Source organism: Procambarus clarkii, chromosome 12, assembly GCF_040958095.1.
Source record: "Procambarus clarkii isolate CNS0578487 chromosome 12, FALCON_Pclarkii_2.0, whole genome shotgun sequence".
Classification (NCBI taxonomy): Eukaryota; Metazoa; Arthropoda; class Malacostraca; order Decapoda; family Cambaridae; genus Procambarus; species Procambarus clarkii.
In genome coordinates this window covers 27057604-27074965 of record NC_091161.1, presented here as the reverse complement: position 1 = coordinate 27074965, position 17362 = coordinate 27057604, and positions in this window count along the sequence as shown.

Sequence of the window (17362 nt, the reverse complement as noted above, 5' to 3'; positions counted from 1 at the left end):
GCACGATCTTGTCCATTATCACACAAGTGATTTCTTGAGTCTGTTGCTGTGAGGCGTTCTGCATCATCTCTAGGCAATTGATAATGGTCTCTGCCTTGAAATTCACGATGTTTTTCAGCTGGACCTCGGTGGTAAAACTGTATATCTGTTGTGTTGATTCCGAAAGTAATTGTTTTTTGCTCTTTTGCATTTGCTGCATTTCTGCAGCACTTTTGTGTATTTTCTGATGTGGAATTAATAGATTCGGGAAATTTTGCTCTGTGAGAGTGTGTGTCTGTTGTGGCTGTGTACGAGTGTTCCAGACGTTGGTGTTGGTGTATGTGGTGCTGGTCTGTGTGTTTATCCTGGCCTGAGCTGTCTGCACCTTTTCTTTCCGTGCAGAGCAGGTTGTGCTCCAGGCATGATGTTTGCCTCCACAATTTGGACATTTGGCTGTTGTGGTCTGGTTTGCCTTGTGCTTGGCTATGCAGCGTTTGGTTGGATGTCGCAGGCTGCACACTCCGCATCTCTCCTGTCCGGTGCAGCGTGATTGATGGTGGCCGTATTTCTGACACCTGAAGCAGCGTAGGGGTTCCGGGACGTATGGCCTCTGTCGGTATGTACCCCAATTTCCAAAACTGAATGTTTCTGGCACATGTCCCATGACGGTCACCAGAACCTGACGTGTCGCTGCCTTGTCTATTTTTGTGCGGCATCGTTCCACATTCAGGATTTGCTTGTGTTCTAGTACTGGAACCAGGGGAAAGTCGATTGGGTATCCCAAAAGCACGACTCGTGTGCGTCTTTCTGAAGGGTCCAGCATTTCCATGCATACAGGTTTCCCTTGCAGGACTCTTACTTTTTCTAAGTAATTTGCAGTCTGTTGGTCTTGTGGTGTTATTATTATTTCTCCTTTCAGGTTGACTGTAATGGAAAGTTTGAGCTCTGGTTGTTCTTTTTCCATTGCCGTTACTACTCCATATGCTGTGGGAAAGTGGTCTGTCTGCATTATCTTGAATTTTGGAAGATGTGAAGAGTCTGGCGATGTCTGGTGTGAGACTGGTGGTGTCCTCTCCTGTCTCATACTGCAACCCGTTCTCGCAAATTTAATAAGTCAATATTGACTTATTAAATATGTGCATAGGTGACATACTTAACATAATAGTTTCCCATGAAAAGCTTCATAGAAAACACCGACCTTACCTAACCTACTTAGTATGTTAAGATAAGCATCTTATTGCTTCGTAATTACAATTATTACCTAACCTATACCTATAATAGGTTAAGTAACAATTGTAATTACGAAGCTATAAGATGCTTATTTTAACATACTAAGTAGGTTAGGTAAGGTCGGTGTTTTCTATGAAGTTTTTCAAGGGAAACTATTATGTTTAGTATGTCACCTATGCACGCAACTAATAAGTCAATATTGACTTATTAAATTTGCGAGAACGGGTTGCATACTGTTGTCCTGTGGCTGGGCTGTGGAGAGAGGTACATTGTCTGACACTAGCTGGTGTGTGACTGATGCTGTCCCCTCTAGGTCTATTATGTCTGCTGTCTTGCTGGTAGAGGCATGTGGTGAGGCCTTGATAGCAGTTTTCTTCGGTGCCTGCTGCACCTCGGTCCACTGTCCCTCCTCGTCTGAAAGCTGCCTCCATTGCCTCTTTCTCTTGGCCTTCCCCATGATTCTCTCCACGTAGTGAGGACCGATTCACTGCCCTACCTAAGACCTGAGACACTCCTAGGCCTGGAGAAATTCATTCCCCTCCAACAGAGGTCGTAGAATGATTCCCCCAGGTGGAATCAGGAATACCTAACACCTAAATGTTTGGTCTACCTTTCTCCTGCTGTTGCTGCTGTTGTTGTTGTTGTGGCTGCTGTTGCTGCTGTTGTTGTTGTGGCTACTGTTGTTGCTGCTGTTGTTGTTGTGGCTACTGTTGTTGCTGCTGTTGTTGTTGTGGCTGCTGTTGTTGCTGCTGTTGTTGTTGTGGCTGCTGTTGTTGCTGTTGCTGTTGTTGATGCTGTTGTTGTTGTTGTTGTTGTTGCTGTTGCTGCTGTTGTTGTTGTGGCTGCTGTTGTTGCTGTTGCTGTTGTTGATGCTGTTGTTGTTGCTGTTGCTGTTGTTGATGCTGCTGTTGTTGTTGTTGTTGTTGCTGTTGTTGCTGTTGTTCTTGTTGTTGTTGCTGCTGTCGATACAACACCTGCCACCAGCACCACCACCACCCCTGACACTATCACCACCCCAGCCACCATCACCACCCCTGCCACCACCACCACCCCAGCCACCATCACCACCCCTGCCACCACCACCACCCCAGCCACCATCACCACCACCACCACCACCCTGCCACCACCACCCCAGCCACCAGCACCACCACCACCACCACCCTGCCACCACCACCCCAGCCACCAGCACCACCACCACCACCACCCTGCCACCACCACCCCAGCCACCAGCACCACCACCACCACCACCCTGCCACCACCACCACCACCACCCCAGCCACCAGCACCACCACCACCACCACCACCCTGCCACCACCACCCCAGCCACCAGCACCACCACCACCACCACCCTGCCACCACCACCCCAGCCACCAGCACCACCACCACCACCACCCTGCCACCACCACCCCAGCCACCAGCACCACCACCACCACCACCCTGCCACCACCACCACCACCACCCCAGCCACCAGCACCACCACCACCACCACCACCCCAGCCACCACCACCACCCCAGCCACCAGCACCACCACCACCACCACCCTGCCACCACCACCACCACCACCACCACCCCAGCCACCACCACCACCCCAGCCACCAGCACCACCACCACCCCAGCCACCAGCACCACCACCACCCTGCCACCAGCACCACCACCACCCCAGCCACCATCACCACCACCACCACCACCCTGCCACCACCACCACCCTGCCACCAGCACCACCACCACCCCAGCCACCATCACCACCACCACCACCACCCTGCCACCACCACCACCGGCAGCAGCACCAAGGAGCGACTCCATCAGGAGTTATCTGATGCTATAACTCTGGCAGTGTCGGGTCCCTCAGGGCCAGCTGCTGATCCCCTGAGATACTCCCTGGCTCCCTCCTCCCTCTCGGCCAGGGGCTCCCTCCTCCCTCTCGGCCAGGGGCTCCCTCCTACCTCTCGGCCAGGGGCTCCCTCCTCCCTCTCGGCCAGGGGCTCCCTCCTCCCTCTCGGCCAGGGGCTCCCTTCTACCTGTCGGGAGGGAAAGAGGTAGGAGGTGAGCCCGTCCAGTCACCAGCCAGGGTGGAGTGTCTGACCAATGGACAGAGTGCTGGCGGGACCCCCGTGTGGATCATCATATAGACGGCCCCGGCCTCAGGCTCGGGCCACTCACCCAGCCAGAGGACGCGCCTCTGTGGAGCACCTTGGTTGTGCTGGCTGTGCTGTCCATGACTCCCTGGCACCTCTCGCCGCCTCTATGTTGACATGACACGTGTGCCTGTGTACTCACCTAGTTGTGCTTGTGGGGGTTGAGCTTCGGCTCTTTGGTCCCGCTTCTCAACCGTCAATCAACTGATGTACAGATTCCTGAGCCTACTGGGCTCTGTCATATCTACGTTTGAAAGTGTGTATGGAGTCAGCCTCCACCACATCACTGCCTAATGCATTCCATTTACTAACTACTCTGACACTGAACAAGTTCATTCTAATGTTTCATTTGGGTACTCAGCTTCCACCGTGTCCCCTTGTTTGCGTACCCCCGTGTTAAATCCTTCCTTATCTACCCTGTCAATTCCCCTGAGAATTTTGTATCTAATGATCATGTCTCCCCAAGCTCTCCTGTCTTCCTGCGACGTGAGATGCAGTTCACGCTGCCTTTCCTCGTAACTCATGCCTCTTAGTTCTGGGACTAGCCTAGTGGCATACCTCTGAGCTTTTTCCAGCTTCGTCTTGTGCTTGACAAGGTACGGGCTCCATGCTGGGGCCGCATACTCCAGGATTGGCCTTACATATGTGATATACAAGGTTCTGAAAGATTCCTTACACAGGTTTCTGAAGGCTGTTCTGATGTTAGCCAGCCTCGCATACGCCGCCGATGTTATTCTTTTGATGTGGGCTTTGAGAGACAGGTTTGGTTTGATATCAACTCTTCATCTCCTATTCGGTCTCCTGTGTCTGATCTCCTGTTTCCTCCGCCTAGTTTTATTACTTTACATTTACTTGGATTGAACTTTAGTAGCCATTTGTCGGACCGTTCTTTCAGTTTGTCTAGGTCATCTTGTAGTCTCATACTGTCTTCCTATGGCTTAATCCCCCCTTATAATTTTTACATCATCAGCAAACATTGAGAGGAACGAGTCTATTCCCAATGGGAGATCGTTTACTGTTACGGCCACTATGGGTCGCAACCGGGTTCTTTGATGGTTGAACCAAAATGATGGTATCCGACCCCAAGTCAGTAGTACGCTCTCAAGAAAGTGGCTATGTAGTGCATAAAAAAAAGGTGATGAACAAAACACTGTTCCTTTCGTCAATGTATTAAATATCTTTCCACCACCGTTAAGTAAGTATATATATGTATATATATATATATATATATATTATATATATATATATATATATATATATATATATATATATATATATATATATATATATATATGTGTACACCATCACCATAAATAATACATAAAGAACAGATAGACTATTTCTACACCTATGTACAATCCTTTCTCTCAGGATATCAAACGTGTTCACGTGTAGAGTTCATCAATCCCCAGTAGTTCTTCACTGTCCAGTAGCGTATCCAACCTTACTGGGAAGAACACCGGCGAGTTCACCTGTACGTGGGCCAGCCCACTGACAGTGTCATGAGGTGCCTGTACCCCCACGACCGCTCTCCAGCTACTCGCTGGCAGAGTACCTCAGCCACACGCTGGCAGTGTACCTCAGCCACACGCTGAGCGGGGTCACAATACAGGGGTAGCGATCCCCTGGCAGCAGCCTCTAGCGACCAGCTAGCAGCACTACTCAACATGCACCTCCCTGTCGTCAGTCCCTCCCCTAAGCCAGTCCCAAAGGTACGCCGATCTTTTCCAACACTAAAGCACTAAAAGCTACCTCACTGCTTCATTGGCGGCGGCTTACTTGGTCGTTTCCAGGGCCATGTAGGGAGACCGTGGACTGCCCAAGATGACCTGCCCTCTCCAGTACCGCTGCCCCCAGACGTCACCTCTGTGGACACAAAAAACGTCATCTATGACCTAGCCGATACTGGTGAACTAGGAAATACCATTAACACACTGGGGAGTTGACATTGTGTTCTGTAGCCAACCCGTCCTCTTAAAAATAACGTCACTTTTGGCTCGTATGCGCGCTATGGCTAAATTTGGACGTAATATGAAATGAAACCGACTCACAAAAGTGACGTTCTGTTCCGTTTTCTATTTGAGTCGTCCGGCGTACGCGCAGAGGTTATAAGAGGACACTTTAAATTCACGTTTTTCATAACGTTTTGAAACTTTATGAGAATTTCCTGCCCACCTAACCTATCAGAGGACCCTTAACTTACTGTTGTTGAAAAAAAAATCCCAAATTTATTTTCATTTTTTTTTCATTTTCAAAAAAGCGACGTTCTTTTTAAGAGGACAGGTTGCTGTAGCACCTACTAGGTGGCGCTGGTCTTGATGCGTCACCTCACCAGAGGTCGCTCACAATGACCCCTCTGGCTGACCAAGGCAGGAATCTTTAGCCATTTGCAAGTACTAGATAACCACCACCAGATGGCATTGTCCATATTATGTACTATTCCCGGAGAGTTCGGGTGCGGACTCTTAGATGGCGCTGGAGCTGCCACTCTACCCTCTGACACGGGCGACGAGTCCGTAACATTTACATATATCAGGATCATTATAGGTCCAAGGACTGAACCCTGCGGGACTCCACTGGTGACGCCTCGCCACTCTGAGACCTCACCTCTCACAGTGAGTCTCTCTTCTGTTGCTAAGTGTTAGTGGAAGAGCTTCGGTCTGAGGAAGATTATAAGCTGAAAAAACTCTCCATTACTTCAAGACGATCTAAATAGGGTTTTGAAATGGTCAGAAGACTGGCAGATGCAGTTTAATGCTGACATATATAAGGTTAGGTAAAACGACAAATGTAAGGCTAGGTAATGATGAGAGAGTTACAAGATACGAACTGGATGGTGTTGAGATTGTGAAGTCGAATTGCGAAAGAGATCTGGGAGTTATGATTAGTAAGAATTTAAAACCAAAAAAAAAAATCCATGCATAAATGTTCGTAATAAGGCAAATAGGACACTGGGATTTATTACTCGAAGTGTTACTAATAAGATTCCTGGTGTTGTTCTTCAGCTATTACACGCAGAAATCACAATAGCATGATGCATCAAATGAACAAATCCACAAGGCCCGTGATGAGGGCTCGAACCTACGTCCGAGAGAATCCCAGACGCCACCTTAATCGACTGAGCTACGACATGGTTAAAAGAATTGCAACCGGGAAATCATCCTGGTTTACCAACGGTTCCTGTAAACTCTCCGAGACACAAACTAGGGTTTTACGCAATTCCCCCCCCCCATGCACCCGAGCTATGTCAATAGACTGTTCTACCTCTTCGCCCTTACTTCATTACACACAGATATCACAATAGCGTAATGCACTGCGAGTTCCCGGTTGCAATTCTTTTAACCATGTCGTAGCTCAGTCGATTAAGGCAGCGTCTGGGATCCTCTCGGACGTAGGTTTGAACCCTCATCACGGCCCTTGTGGACTTGTTCTTCACCTATATCTTGCTCCTGTTAGGCCCCATTTAGATTATGCAGTTCAGTTTTGGTCGCCATACTATATATAGGATGGATATAAATTCACTAGAATGCGTCCACCATAGCATGACAAAGTTAATTTCTCAAATTAGAAACCTGTCATGTTAAGTAAGATTGACAAAGCTTAAATTACATTCCCTAGAAGGGCGAAGAACTATGGGCGACGTGATAAAGGTGTACAAGTGGATGAATGGGCGTAGCAAAAGGGGATATTAATAGGGTATTAAAAGTATCAACACCTGACAGAACACAAAACCGCGAAAACCTTTCGCATTACCGCGAAACGTGGTGGTGGTGGGGTCCCTCGATTGTTTCAAACGTGGGTTGAACATGTATATGAGTAGGATTGGGTAGTTATAAACAGGAACTGCCTCGTATGGGCCAATAGGCTCTCTGCAGTTACCTTTATTCTTATGTTCTTACGTTCTTAACTTCAAGTGTGAAGCTGAACTTCAGTGGTGGTGCTGAAGTTCAAGTGTGGCGCTGAAGTTCAAGTGTGGCGCTGAACTTCAGTTTTGGAGTAGAACTCCATTGGTAGAGTGGAACTTCGAGTGTAGAGAAGCTACACGTTTCTTTCGAAAAGCTCCATAGAGGAACTTCACAGGCATTTGAGTGGGACTTGAGGTGCAGCAGATACTGGAAGGACGGCAGGAGTACCTACCTGATTGAGAGGCCCCAGACAGTTGTTCATAGTGGGGCGAGACCTCGGGGCGTAGAACAGAGAATCGTCTGGACACCTTGATATGTATGAGGGAGTGCGTGATTGCATATTGGCATGAAAGACTCAATGACAGTGAAAGATGAGAAATTGATTTTCTTGTTGGAGATATTTTTGCGTGGCAGGTATTCAACCCCAAGCAGTGAGGAGGCAGTAGGTTATGGGCTAAATGCCATGATATGATATTAGAGTGTTACCGCTTGGTAGCAGCCTAGGGTGCTGTACTGTAATATTGTCTATATATATTTGTTTGTACGTGTTTTCACGTATAAATGTTTGTCTGTTGACAACTGATTCTTGTTCTTGTTCTGGATAGGCTTCCTAGATAGTAAGAGAGAGAGAGAGAGAGAGAGAGAGAGAGAGAGAGAGAGAGAGAGAGAGAGAGAGAGAGACAGAGAGAGAGAGAGAGAGAGAGAGAGAGAGAGAGAGAGAGAGAGAGAGAGAGAGAGAGAGAGAGAGAGAGAGAGAGAGAGAGAGAGAGAGAGAGAGAGAGAGAGAGAGAAAGAGAGAGAGAGAGAGAGAGAGAGAGAGAGAGAGAGAGAGAGAGAGAGAGAGAGAGAGAGAGAGAGAGAGAGAGAGAGAGAGAGAGAGAGAGAGAGAGAGAGAGAGAGAGAGAAAGAGAGAGAGAGAAAGAGAGAGAGAGAGAGAGAGGTCAGTAACACAGTAACATCATGAAGGGGAATTAGATCATCCCATAATAAGCAGAGTGTGGGGGAGTCAGGAAGGCTCGAGAGGTTATATATTCATGACCAATAGGCCAGTTAGGAGCCGCACCTCCAAATAAAGATGACATTGAACCCTTCTTAAAATATACAATGATTGCATGGTGATCTCCCAACTTATAATATGCATTTCAATGTCCATGGTTGATCGATTGATGTTAGAAGTGTGGCTGCCTTAGTTGATCTTATTTTATCAGGAAATGGATGGGGTCTCTGTTCGCCAGTAAGTGAAGTATCAGTTAAGTCCAGTCAGTATCCAGTTTATAAAACCCCCAACCCCTTAATAAAACCCCCAACCCCTTAATAAATTGGCGGCCTGTCCGGGACTTGAGCGAACACACCCATAGTCTGTCTGGGATGGTGAACTGACACACTCATGGCAACTGTTATAGCATGTGTGTGTATGTGTATGTATGTATGTATGTATGTATGTATGTATGTATGTATAATGTAGCTGAAAGGAATTTTTCACAAAAAAATCCATGACTTTTATTTTAATCAATACTTTTACTATAAAATACAAAATGCTCGTGTAAAAGTGGAATTATGTAGTGTCAAAAAATGTGCTCTGCATAACTGTGGTCATTTGTGGTGTTTAGCTATTAGCAACATTTCCAGAGATTTTCCGATACTTTCCGAACTGGGCCTGGCGGCCCTCTTAGTGGCTCCATACTACACCTGCCAAGCTAGAGATCATACCGAGGCGTCAAGGGAACATTTCTGAAGAGAACACCTGTGTTCACACGTCGGTGTCATGGTCTCTGTGGCGTCTGTACTCTATCTCGTCTTGACATTTTGAATGGGGTTGGCTTCTAATACGTCTTCAAGTTCACTTAGTGTTCATACTATTATGCCAAATAAGTACTTTCTCGCATTTCTGTGTGTCGATAGCTTCCACCCTTAGCGTCTAGTTCTCTTACTATTCATTTTGCGTATTTCTTCTCTTTCCAGTCTATTCCCCAAGTCTATTCCTCACCGTCAAGTTAAACTCAGCGTCTTTTCGATATACCAACGTTCGCCCGGAATCGCGATTGTGACTATATAGTTTAGAAGCCTAGTGACAAATCACCAGAGCGAAACAGACTGGTATCAGGTAACCCCTGGTGACAAGTAGAGATCGTCTGTGAGTGACCTAGAGTGAACTAAGGAGTGCCGCTGCCTAAGTAACCTGTGTGTGACTTTACCACAGTGTACCGCATGGTACCATATAACCTGCAGGGGCCAGCCGCCACTGTCCAGAGGGTGTAGCTAGAGCCTCAAGCCGCCCTGCCTCACTGTACTACGTGACGTCACCACCTTACTCACCGCCAGTGCCATCAAGTGTGTGTGCGTGTGTCTGTTGACATACAGCACGCCCTCCTGTGAGTACCCCCGTGTCAAGTACGGTTTGTGGGAAAGCCTGTCGACGAACGGAACCAGCTGTCAGCCACCTACGAGTTCTTGCATAAATATGCTTGAGTGAGTGAGTGAATAAGAGAGGTAGCCTACCTGTAGGTACAAGATCTTGTCATTGTTTTATTGTGTCTGTCTGTGTTGATCTGAGGGATCAACCACAGTTCTCACCTTCTCATACCTGTCACAGGTATAGGTGAAGACACCCGACGGTGTATGCGTGTTTATCTGTGTGGTATCACGACATTACACTCGTCTGTGAATGTGAGCTTCACATACACCACACATTTAGTATTGTGTGATATTATTATTGTGCATGTTATTGCCTGTCCCATTGACAGTGTATTTGTTGATTTATTGCATATCATCATTACCGAGTATCCGGTTGGAACTCTTGTGATCCCTTTGCATACCGGCAGTTAGGCTGCCGTGTTGATGATTGGCTGTCAACTGTGTTAAGTTAGGTGTTTCTCCACGAGTGGATCCGAGTCCATTAGCCAGACGTCAAGAGTCTCGCTAATACAACCATAGCCTTTCTGACGCCAATCTAAAGTAAATCAAGCACCCTGTGTATTAGTGGTTAAGTTAGTAAATAAACTACTGTTAAGCTTTATGCGGTGTTTCCGTTGAACTACTTCTGAATACTGCCAACTATTTACTCAAGCCTTCAGCTAAAGGTATCTCCAACACCGAGTTGCCTAATTCACTAAACTATAAATGTGATGATGACCCTAGGAGTACCTTAAAGTGTTTCAATCATTGAGGAGATTCCAACGATCAACGTGGACCAGGACCAGGTGAGGCTAGTCTGAGAAGAGACCCTCAAGGACTTTAACTCGACCTTGCTCCCAGGCCCTGTACGGTTGCTCTCGTATTTTCTCTGCTGATTCCGACAGCTTCGTGAAGCATCTGCCACATGTACATTGGCGACGTACGCATTGCAGTCAGGAAAGTAAAATAGAAAACCCCACACACGTCTGGAGAGAAGGGACTTCGTGACAACCCATCAACATGGGTTCAGGTAGAGTAAATCTTTCCTTACAGGCTTAATAGAATTCTACGATCAGGTGACAAAGATTAAGCAAGAAAGAGAAGGATGGGCGGACTGCATTTTTTGGACGTTCGGAAAGCCGTCGACACAGTACCCCATAAAAGGGTGATATATAAGCTGGAGAAACAGTCAGGAGTAATTGGTAGGGTGCTCCAGTGGATAAGGGAGAACCTAAGCAATAGGAAGCAGAGAGTTTCAGTGCGGGGTGAGACCTAAGATTGGTGTGAAGTCACCAGTGGAGACCCACAGGGCTCTGTACTCGGACCTATCCTGTTTCTGATATACGTAAATGGATATATGTCTATATCCAGAGGGTATAGACTGATTCCTCTCAATGTTTGCAAAAATTATGAGAAAGATTAAGATAGAGGAGGACAGCTTGAGGCTTCAAGAAGACCTGGACAAGCTGCAGGAATGGTCGAAAAAATGTTTGTTAGAGTTTAACCCAAGCAAATGCAATGTAATGAAGATAGGTGTAGGGAGCAGGAGACCGGATACAAGGTATGATTTGGGAGATGAAATACTTCAAGAGAGAGAGAGAGAGAAAGACCTGGGGGTTGATATCACGCCAGACCTGTCCCCTGAAGCTCATATCAAGAGGATAACATCAGCGGCATATGCCAGGTTGGCTAACATAAGAACGGCCTTTAGAAACTTGTGTAAGGCATCTTTCTGAACTTTGTATACAACATATGTCAGACCAATCATGGAGTATGCGGCTCCAGCATGGAGTCCATATCTAGTCAAGCATAAGACTAAACTGGAAAAGGTTCAAAGGTTTGCCACCAGACTAGTCCTTGAAGTGAGCTAGGTGTATGAGCTACGAGAAGAGACTACGGGAATTAAACCTCACATCACTGGGAGACAGAAGAGTTAGAGGGCATATGATCACCACATACAAGATTATCAGAGGAATTGATAGGGTAGATAAAGACAGACTATTTACCCCAACGGGCACACACACTAAGAGACACAGGTGAAAACTGAGTGCCTAAATGAGCCATAGAGACGTTAGAAAGAATTTTTTAAGTGTCAGAGTAGTAGACAAATGGACTGAATTAGGAAGTGATGTGGTGGAGGCTGACTCCATACACAGTTTCAAGTGTAGATATGATAGAGCCCGATAGGCTCAGGAACCTGTACACCTGTTGATTGACGGTTGAGAGGCGAGACCAAAGAGGCAGAGCTCAACCCCCCACAAGCACAACTAGATGAGTACACACTCTCGCACTTACTCACCCACTGAGTCCCACACTTACCCACCCACTCAGTGTCACACTTACCCACCTCTCCGTCCCCCCCCCCCCCCCGCCCCCCCCCCCTCCCGTGCTCGCTCCCTCTAACCTTTCAGCAAAAGTCATAATCAAGGAAAACTCACATCACCACCATTCCTTTCATAAAAAGAAATCCCCATTCGCGAGGGGATTGTGAGCCCCTGGTGGCCAGCAAGGGGGATTACATTCCTTTGTATTGCGGACGAGTTGGGCTCCAATACCTTAATGTCTTTGTGGGGGGGGGGGGGGTACAGGGGGGGGGGAGAATAAGAGATGTAAGGAGAACAAATGAGAGACGGGTAGGAGGGACTGGAGGAGGATAGGTGAGGAGGTAGAGAATGGGATGGACTGTTGGTAGAGATTAATGGAGACGGGGAGTATGGGGCGCGGGTTGGGGCCCTGGTGGGGGGGGGGGGCCCTTGTGTGGGGGGGGGCCTGGTGTGGGGGGGGGGGTCTCAGTAACAAACAACAAAGATAACACAATAAGAGAGTACCTCTCCAGGCCGGTACTGTGTACTGGTGGTGGCTGTACCGCCCTCGCCAGTCCCGCGCCCACTACCTCACCACGGTGCCCTCGCCAGTCCCGCGCCCACTACCTCACCACGGTGCCCTCGCCAGTCCCGCGCCCACTACCTCACCACGGTGCCCTCGCCAGTCCCGCGCCCACTACCTCACCACGGTGCCCTCGCCAGTCCCGCGCCCACTACCTCACCACGGTGCCCTCGCCAGTCCCGCGCCCACTACCTCACCACGGTGCCCTCGCCAGTCCCGCGCCCACTACCTCACCACGGTGCCCTCGCCAGTCCCGCGCCCACTACCTCACCACGGTGCCCTCACCCAGTGTAGTGTTGAGTGATCACTGTGAGTGTTAGAGAGGAAGGGTGTTGAGTGCCTCTCCCCAGTGGTCCTGGCACGGTCCACCTGCTGGCTCTGGCACCGTCTAACTCCCTCTTCTTTAATGTTCTCACTCAACAACTATTTTCTCTGTCATATCTACTCTGTCGCTTTCTCTCGTTCACACGCACGCACGCACGCACGTACAGTATGAGTATGAGGCCTCGCAGCTGAGTAAAGATTGTTCGAGGGTCGTAGTCCTATGGACCCGGGGTTCGATTCCCGGCTGAGGCAGAAACAAACGGGGTTCTTTCACCCTGATGTTCCTGTTACCTAGCAGTAAATAGGTACCTGGGAGATAGACAGCTGCTACGGGCGGCTTCCTGAGGGGGGGGGGGGGTATGTGTATTCACCTAGTTGTGCTTGCGGGGGTTGAGCTCTGCTCTTTCTGCCCGCCTCTCAACTGTCAATCAATCAACTGTAACTAACTACTAACTAAATATCCCCCCCCCCCACACACACCCAGGAAGCAGCTCCCCTAACAGCTGTCTGACTCCCAGGTATTTATTTGCTGCTAGGTAACAGGGGGCATCAGGGGAGAAAGAAATTTTGCCTATTTGTTTCTGCCTGCTCCGGGAATCGAACCCGGCCACAGAATTACGAGCCCTGCACGCTGTCCGCTCAGCTACCAAACCTACCTTACCAGTGTGTGTGTACTCACCTATTTGTACTCACCTATTTGTGTCTGCGGGGGTTGAGCTTTGGATCTTTGGTCCCGCCTCTCAACTGTCAATCAACTGGTGTACAGATTCCTGAGTCTACTGGGCTCTGTCATATCTACATTTGAAACAGTGTATGGAGTCAGCCTCCACCATCACACTGAAAAAGTTCTTTCTAACGTCCCTGTGGCTCATGTGGGTACTCAGCTTCCACCTGTGTCCCCTTGTTCGCGTCCCTCCAGTGTTGAATAGTTCATCCTTGTTTACCCGGTCGATTCCCCTGAGGATTTTGTAGGTTGTGATCATGTCCCCCTTACTATTCTGTCTTCCAGTGTCGTAAGGTGCATTTCCCGCAGCCTTTCCTCGTAACTCATGCCTATTAGTTCTGGGACTAGTCTAGTAGCATACCTTTGGACTTTTTCCAGCTTCGTCTTGTGCTTGACAAGGTACGGGCTCCATGCTGGGGCCGCATACTCCAGGATTGGTCTTACATATGTTGTGTACAAGATTCTGAATGATTCCTTACACAGGTTCCTGAACGCCGTTCTGATGTTAGCCAGTCTCGCATATGCCGCAGACGTTATTCTCTTTATGTGGGCTTCAGGAGACAGGTTTGGTGTGATATCAACTCCTAGACCTTTCTTTCTGTCTGTTTCATTAAGTACTTCATCTCCTATTCTGTATCCTGTGTCTGGCCTCCTGTTTCCACTGCCTAGTTTCATTACTTTGCATTTACTCGGGTTGAACTTCAACAGCCATTTGTTGGACCATTCACTCAGTCTATCTAGGTCATCTTGTAGCCTCCTACTATCATCCTCTGTTTCAATCCTCCTCATAATTTTTGCATCGTCGGCAAACATTGAGAGGAACGAATCTATACCCTCTGGGAGATCATCTACATATATCAGAAACAGTATAGGTCCAAGGACTGACCCCTGCGGGACTCCACTCGTAACGTCTCGCCAATCTGAGACCTCACCCCTCACACAGACTCGTTGTCTCCTGTTGCTTAGGTACTCCTCTATCCACCGGAGTACCTTCCCTTTCACTCCAGCCTGCGTCTCCAACTTTCGCACTAGCCTCTTGTGTGGCACTGTATCAAAGGCTTTCTGACAGTCCAAAAATATGCAGTCTGCCCACCCTTCTCTTTCTTGCCTTATTTTTGTTGCCTGGTCGTAGAATTCAAGTAACCCTGTGAGGCAGGACCTGCCATCCCTGAAACCATGTTGATACTGTGTTACAAAGTTCCTTCGCTCCAGATGCTCCACTAGTTTTTTTTCGCACAATCTTCTCCATCAGCTTGCATGGTATGCAGGTTAGGGACACAGGCCTGTAGTTCAGTGCCTCCTGTCTATCCCCTTTCTTGTATATTGGGACTACGTTAGCTGCTTTCCAAATATCTGGCAGTTCCCCTGTTGCCAGTGATTTGTTATACACTATGGAGAGTGGTAGGCACAGTTCTCCTGCTCCTTCCTTTAGAACCCAAGGGGAGATTCCATCTGGGCCTATAGCCTTTGTCACATCCAACTCTAGTAAACACTTCCTTACTTCCCCGCTGGTAATCTCAAACTCTTCCAGTGGTTCCTGGTTAGCTATTCCCACACTTACCTCTGGAATTTCTCCTTGCTCTAAAGTGAAGACCTCCTGGAATTTCTTATTCAATTCCTCACACACTTCCTTGTCATTTGTAGTGAATCCTTCCGCCCCTATCCTTAATTTCATAACCTGTTCCTTTACTGTTGTTTTTCTCCTGATGTGGCTATGCAACAATTTAGGCTGAGTCTTTGCCTTGATTGCGATGTCATTTTCGTATTGTCTTTCTGCCTCTCTTCTCATCCTGACATATTCATTCCTGGCATTCTGGTATCTTTCTCTGCTTTCGAGTGTCCTGTTATTCCTATAGTTTCTCAATGCCCTTTTACTTTGCTGCTTAGCTAGCCTACATCTCTGATTAAACCATGGGTTTCTCATTTTCATTTCTCTGTTTTCCTTTTGGACTGGGACAAACTTGTTTGCTGCGTCCTTGCACTTCTGTGTGATGTAATCCATCATATCTTGGGCCGTCTTTCCCCTGAGCTCTGTTTCCCATGCTATATCTGTTAGGAATTTTCTTATCCCCTCATAGTTTCCCTTTCGGTATGCTAACCTTTTGGTTTCGGTATCCCTCCTCGAGTTCAATAACCCTTCTTCAATCAGGTACTCAAACACCTGTACACTGTGGTCGCTCATTCCTACTGGGTCCTCAAAACCGATTTTTCTTATGTCGGAGTCGTTCAGAGTGAAGACTAGGTCGAGTCTCGCTGGTTCATCATTGCCTCTCATCCTTGTGGGTTCTCCGACATGCTGGGTTAAAAAGTTTCTTGTCACCACCTCCAATAGTTTGGCTCTCCACGTATCCTCGCCTCCATGTGGTTCCTTGTTCTCCCAGTCAATCTTTCCGTGATTGAAGTCGCCCATGATGAGCAGGTGGGATCTATTTCTACAGGCAGCAGAGGCTGCCCTCTCAATTACAGTGTTAACTGCCTTGTTGTTGTTGTCATACTCTTGACTGGGTCTTCTGTCATTTGGTGGAGGGTTGTATATTACTGCTACTACTATTCTTGGTCCTCCCATTGTTATGGTGCCTGCTATGTAGTCTCTGAACTCCTCACAGCCCAGGATGGCCATCTCCTTAAAACTCCATTCCTTTCTCATGAGTAGGGTCACTCCGCCTCCTCCCCTACCTTCCCTCTCTTTCCTTATTACTGTGTACTCCTGGGGAAACACGGCATTCGTTATGATTCCAGAGAGTTTTGTTTCAGTGAGTCCGATCACATCTGGGTTAACTGGGGTGTGTGTGTGTGTGTGTGTGTGTGTGTGTGTGTGTGTGTGTGTGTGTGTGTGTGTGTGTGTGTGTGTGTGTGTGTTTGTGTGTTTGCGTGTGTGTGTGTGTGTGTGTGTGTGTGTGTGTGTGTGTGTGTGTGTGTGTGTGTGTGTGTGTGTGTGTGTGTGTGTGTTTGTGTGTTTGTGTGTTTGTGTGTGTGTGTGTGTGTGTGTGTGTGTGTGTGTGTGTGTGTGTGTGTGTGTGTGTGTGTGTGTGTACTCACCTAGTTGTACTCACCTAGTTGTGTTTGCGGGGGTTGAACTCTGGCTCTTTGGTTCCGCCTCTCAACCGTCAATCAGCAGGTGTACAGATTTCTGAGCCTATCGGGCTCTGTCATATCTACACTTGAAACTGTGTATGGAGTCAGCCTCCACCACATCACTTCCTAATGCATTCCATTTGTCAACCACTCTGACACTAAAAAAGTTCTTTCTAATATCTCTGTGGCTCATTTGGGCACTCAGTTTCCACCTGTGTCCCCCTTGTGCGTGTTCCCCTTGTGTTAAATAGACTGTCTTTATCTACCCTATCAATCCCCTTCAGAATCTTGAATGTGGTGATCATGTCCCCCCTAACTCTTCTGTCTTCCAGCGAAGTGAGGTTTAATTCCCGTAGTCTCTCCTCGTAGCTCATACCTCTCAGCTCGGGTACTAGTCTGGTGGCAAACCTTTGAACCTTTTCCAGTTTAGTCTTATCCTTGACTAGATATGGACTCCATGCTGGGGCTGCATACTCCAGGATTGGCCTGACATATGTGGTATACAAAGTTCTGAATGATTCTTTACACAAGTTTCTGAATGCCGTTCGTATGTTGGCCAGCCTGGCATATGCCGCTGATGTTATCCGCTTGATATGTGCTGCAGGAGACAGGTCTGGCGTGATATCAACCCCCAAGTCTTTTTCCTTCTCTGACTCCTGAAGAATTTCCTCTCCCAGATGATACCTTGTATCTGGCCTCCTGCTCCCTAC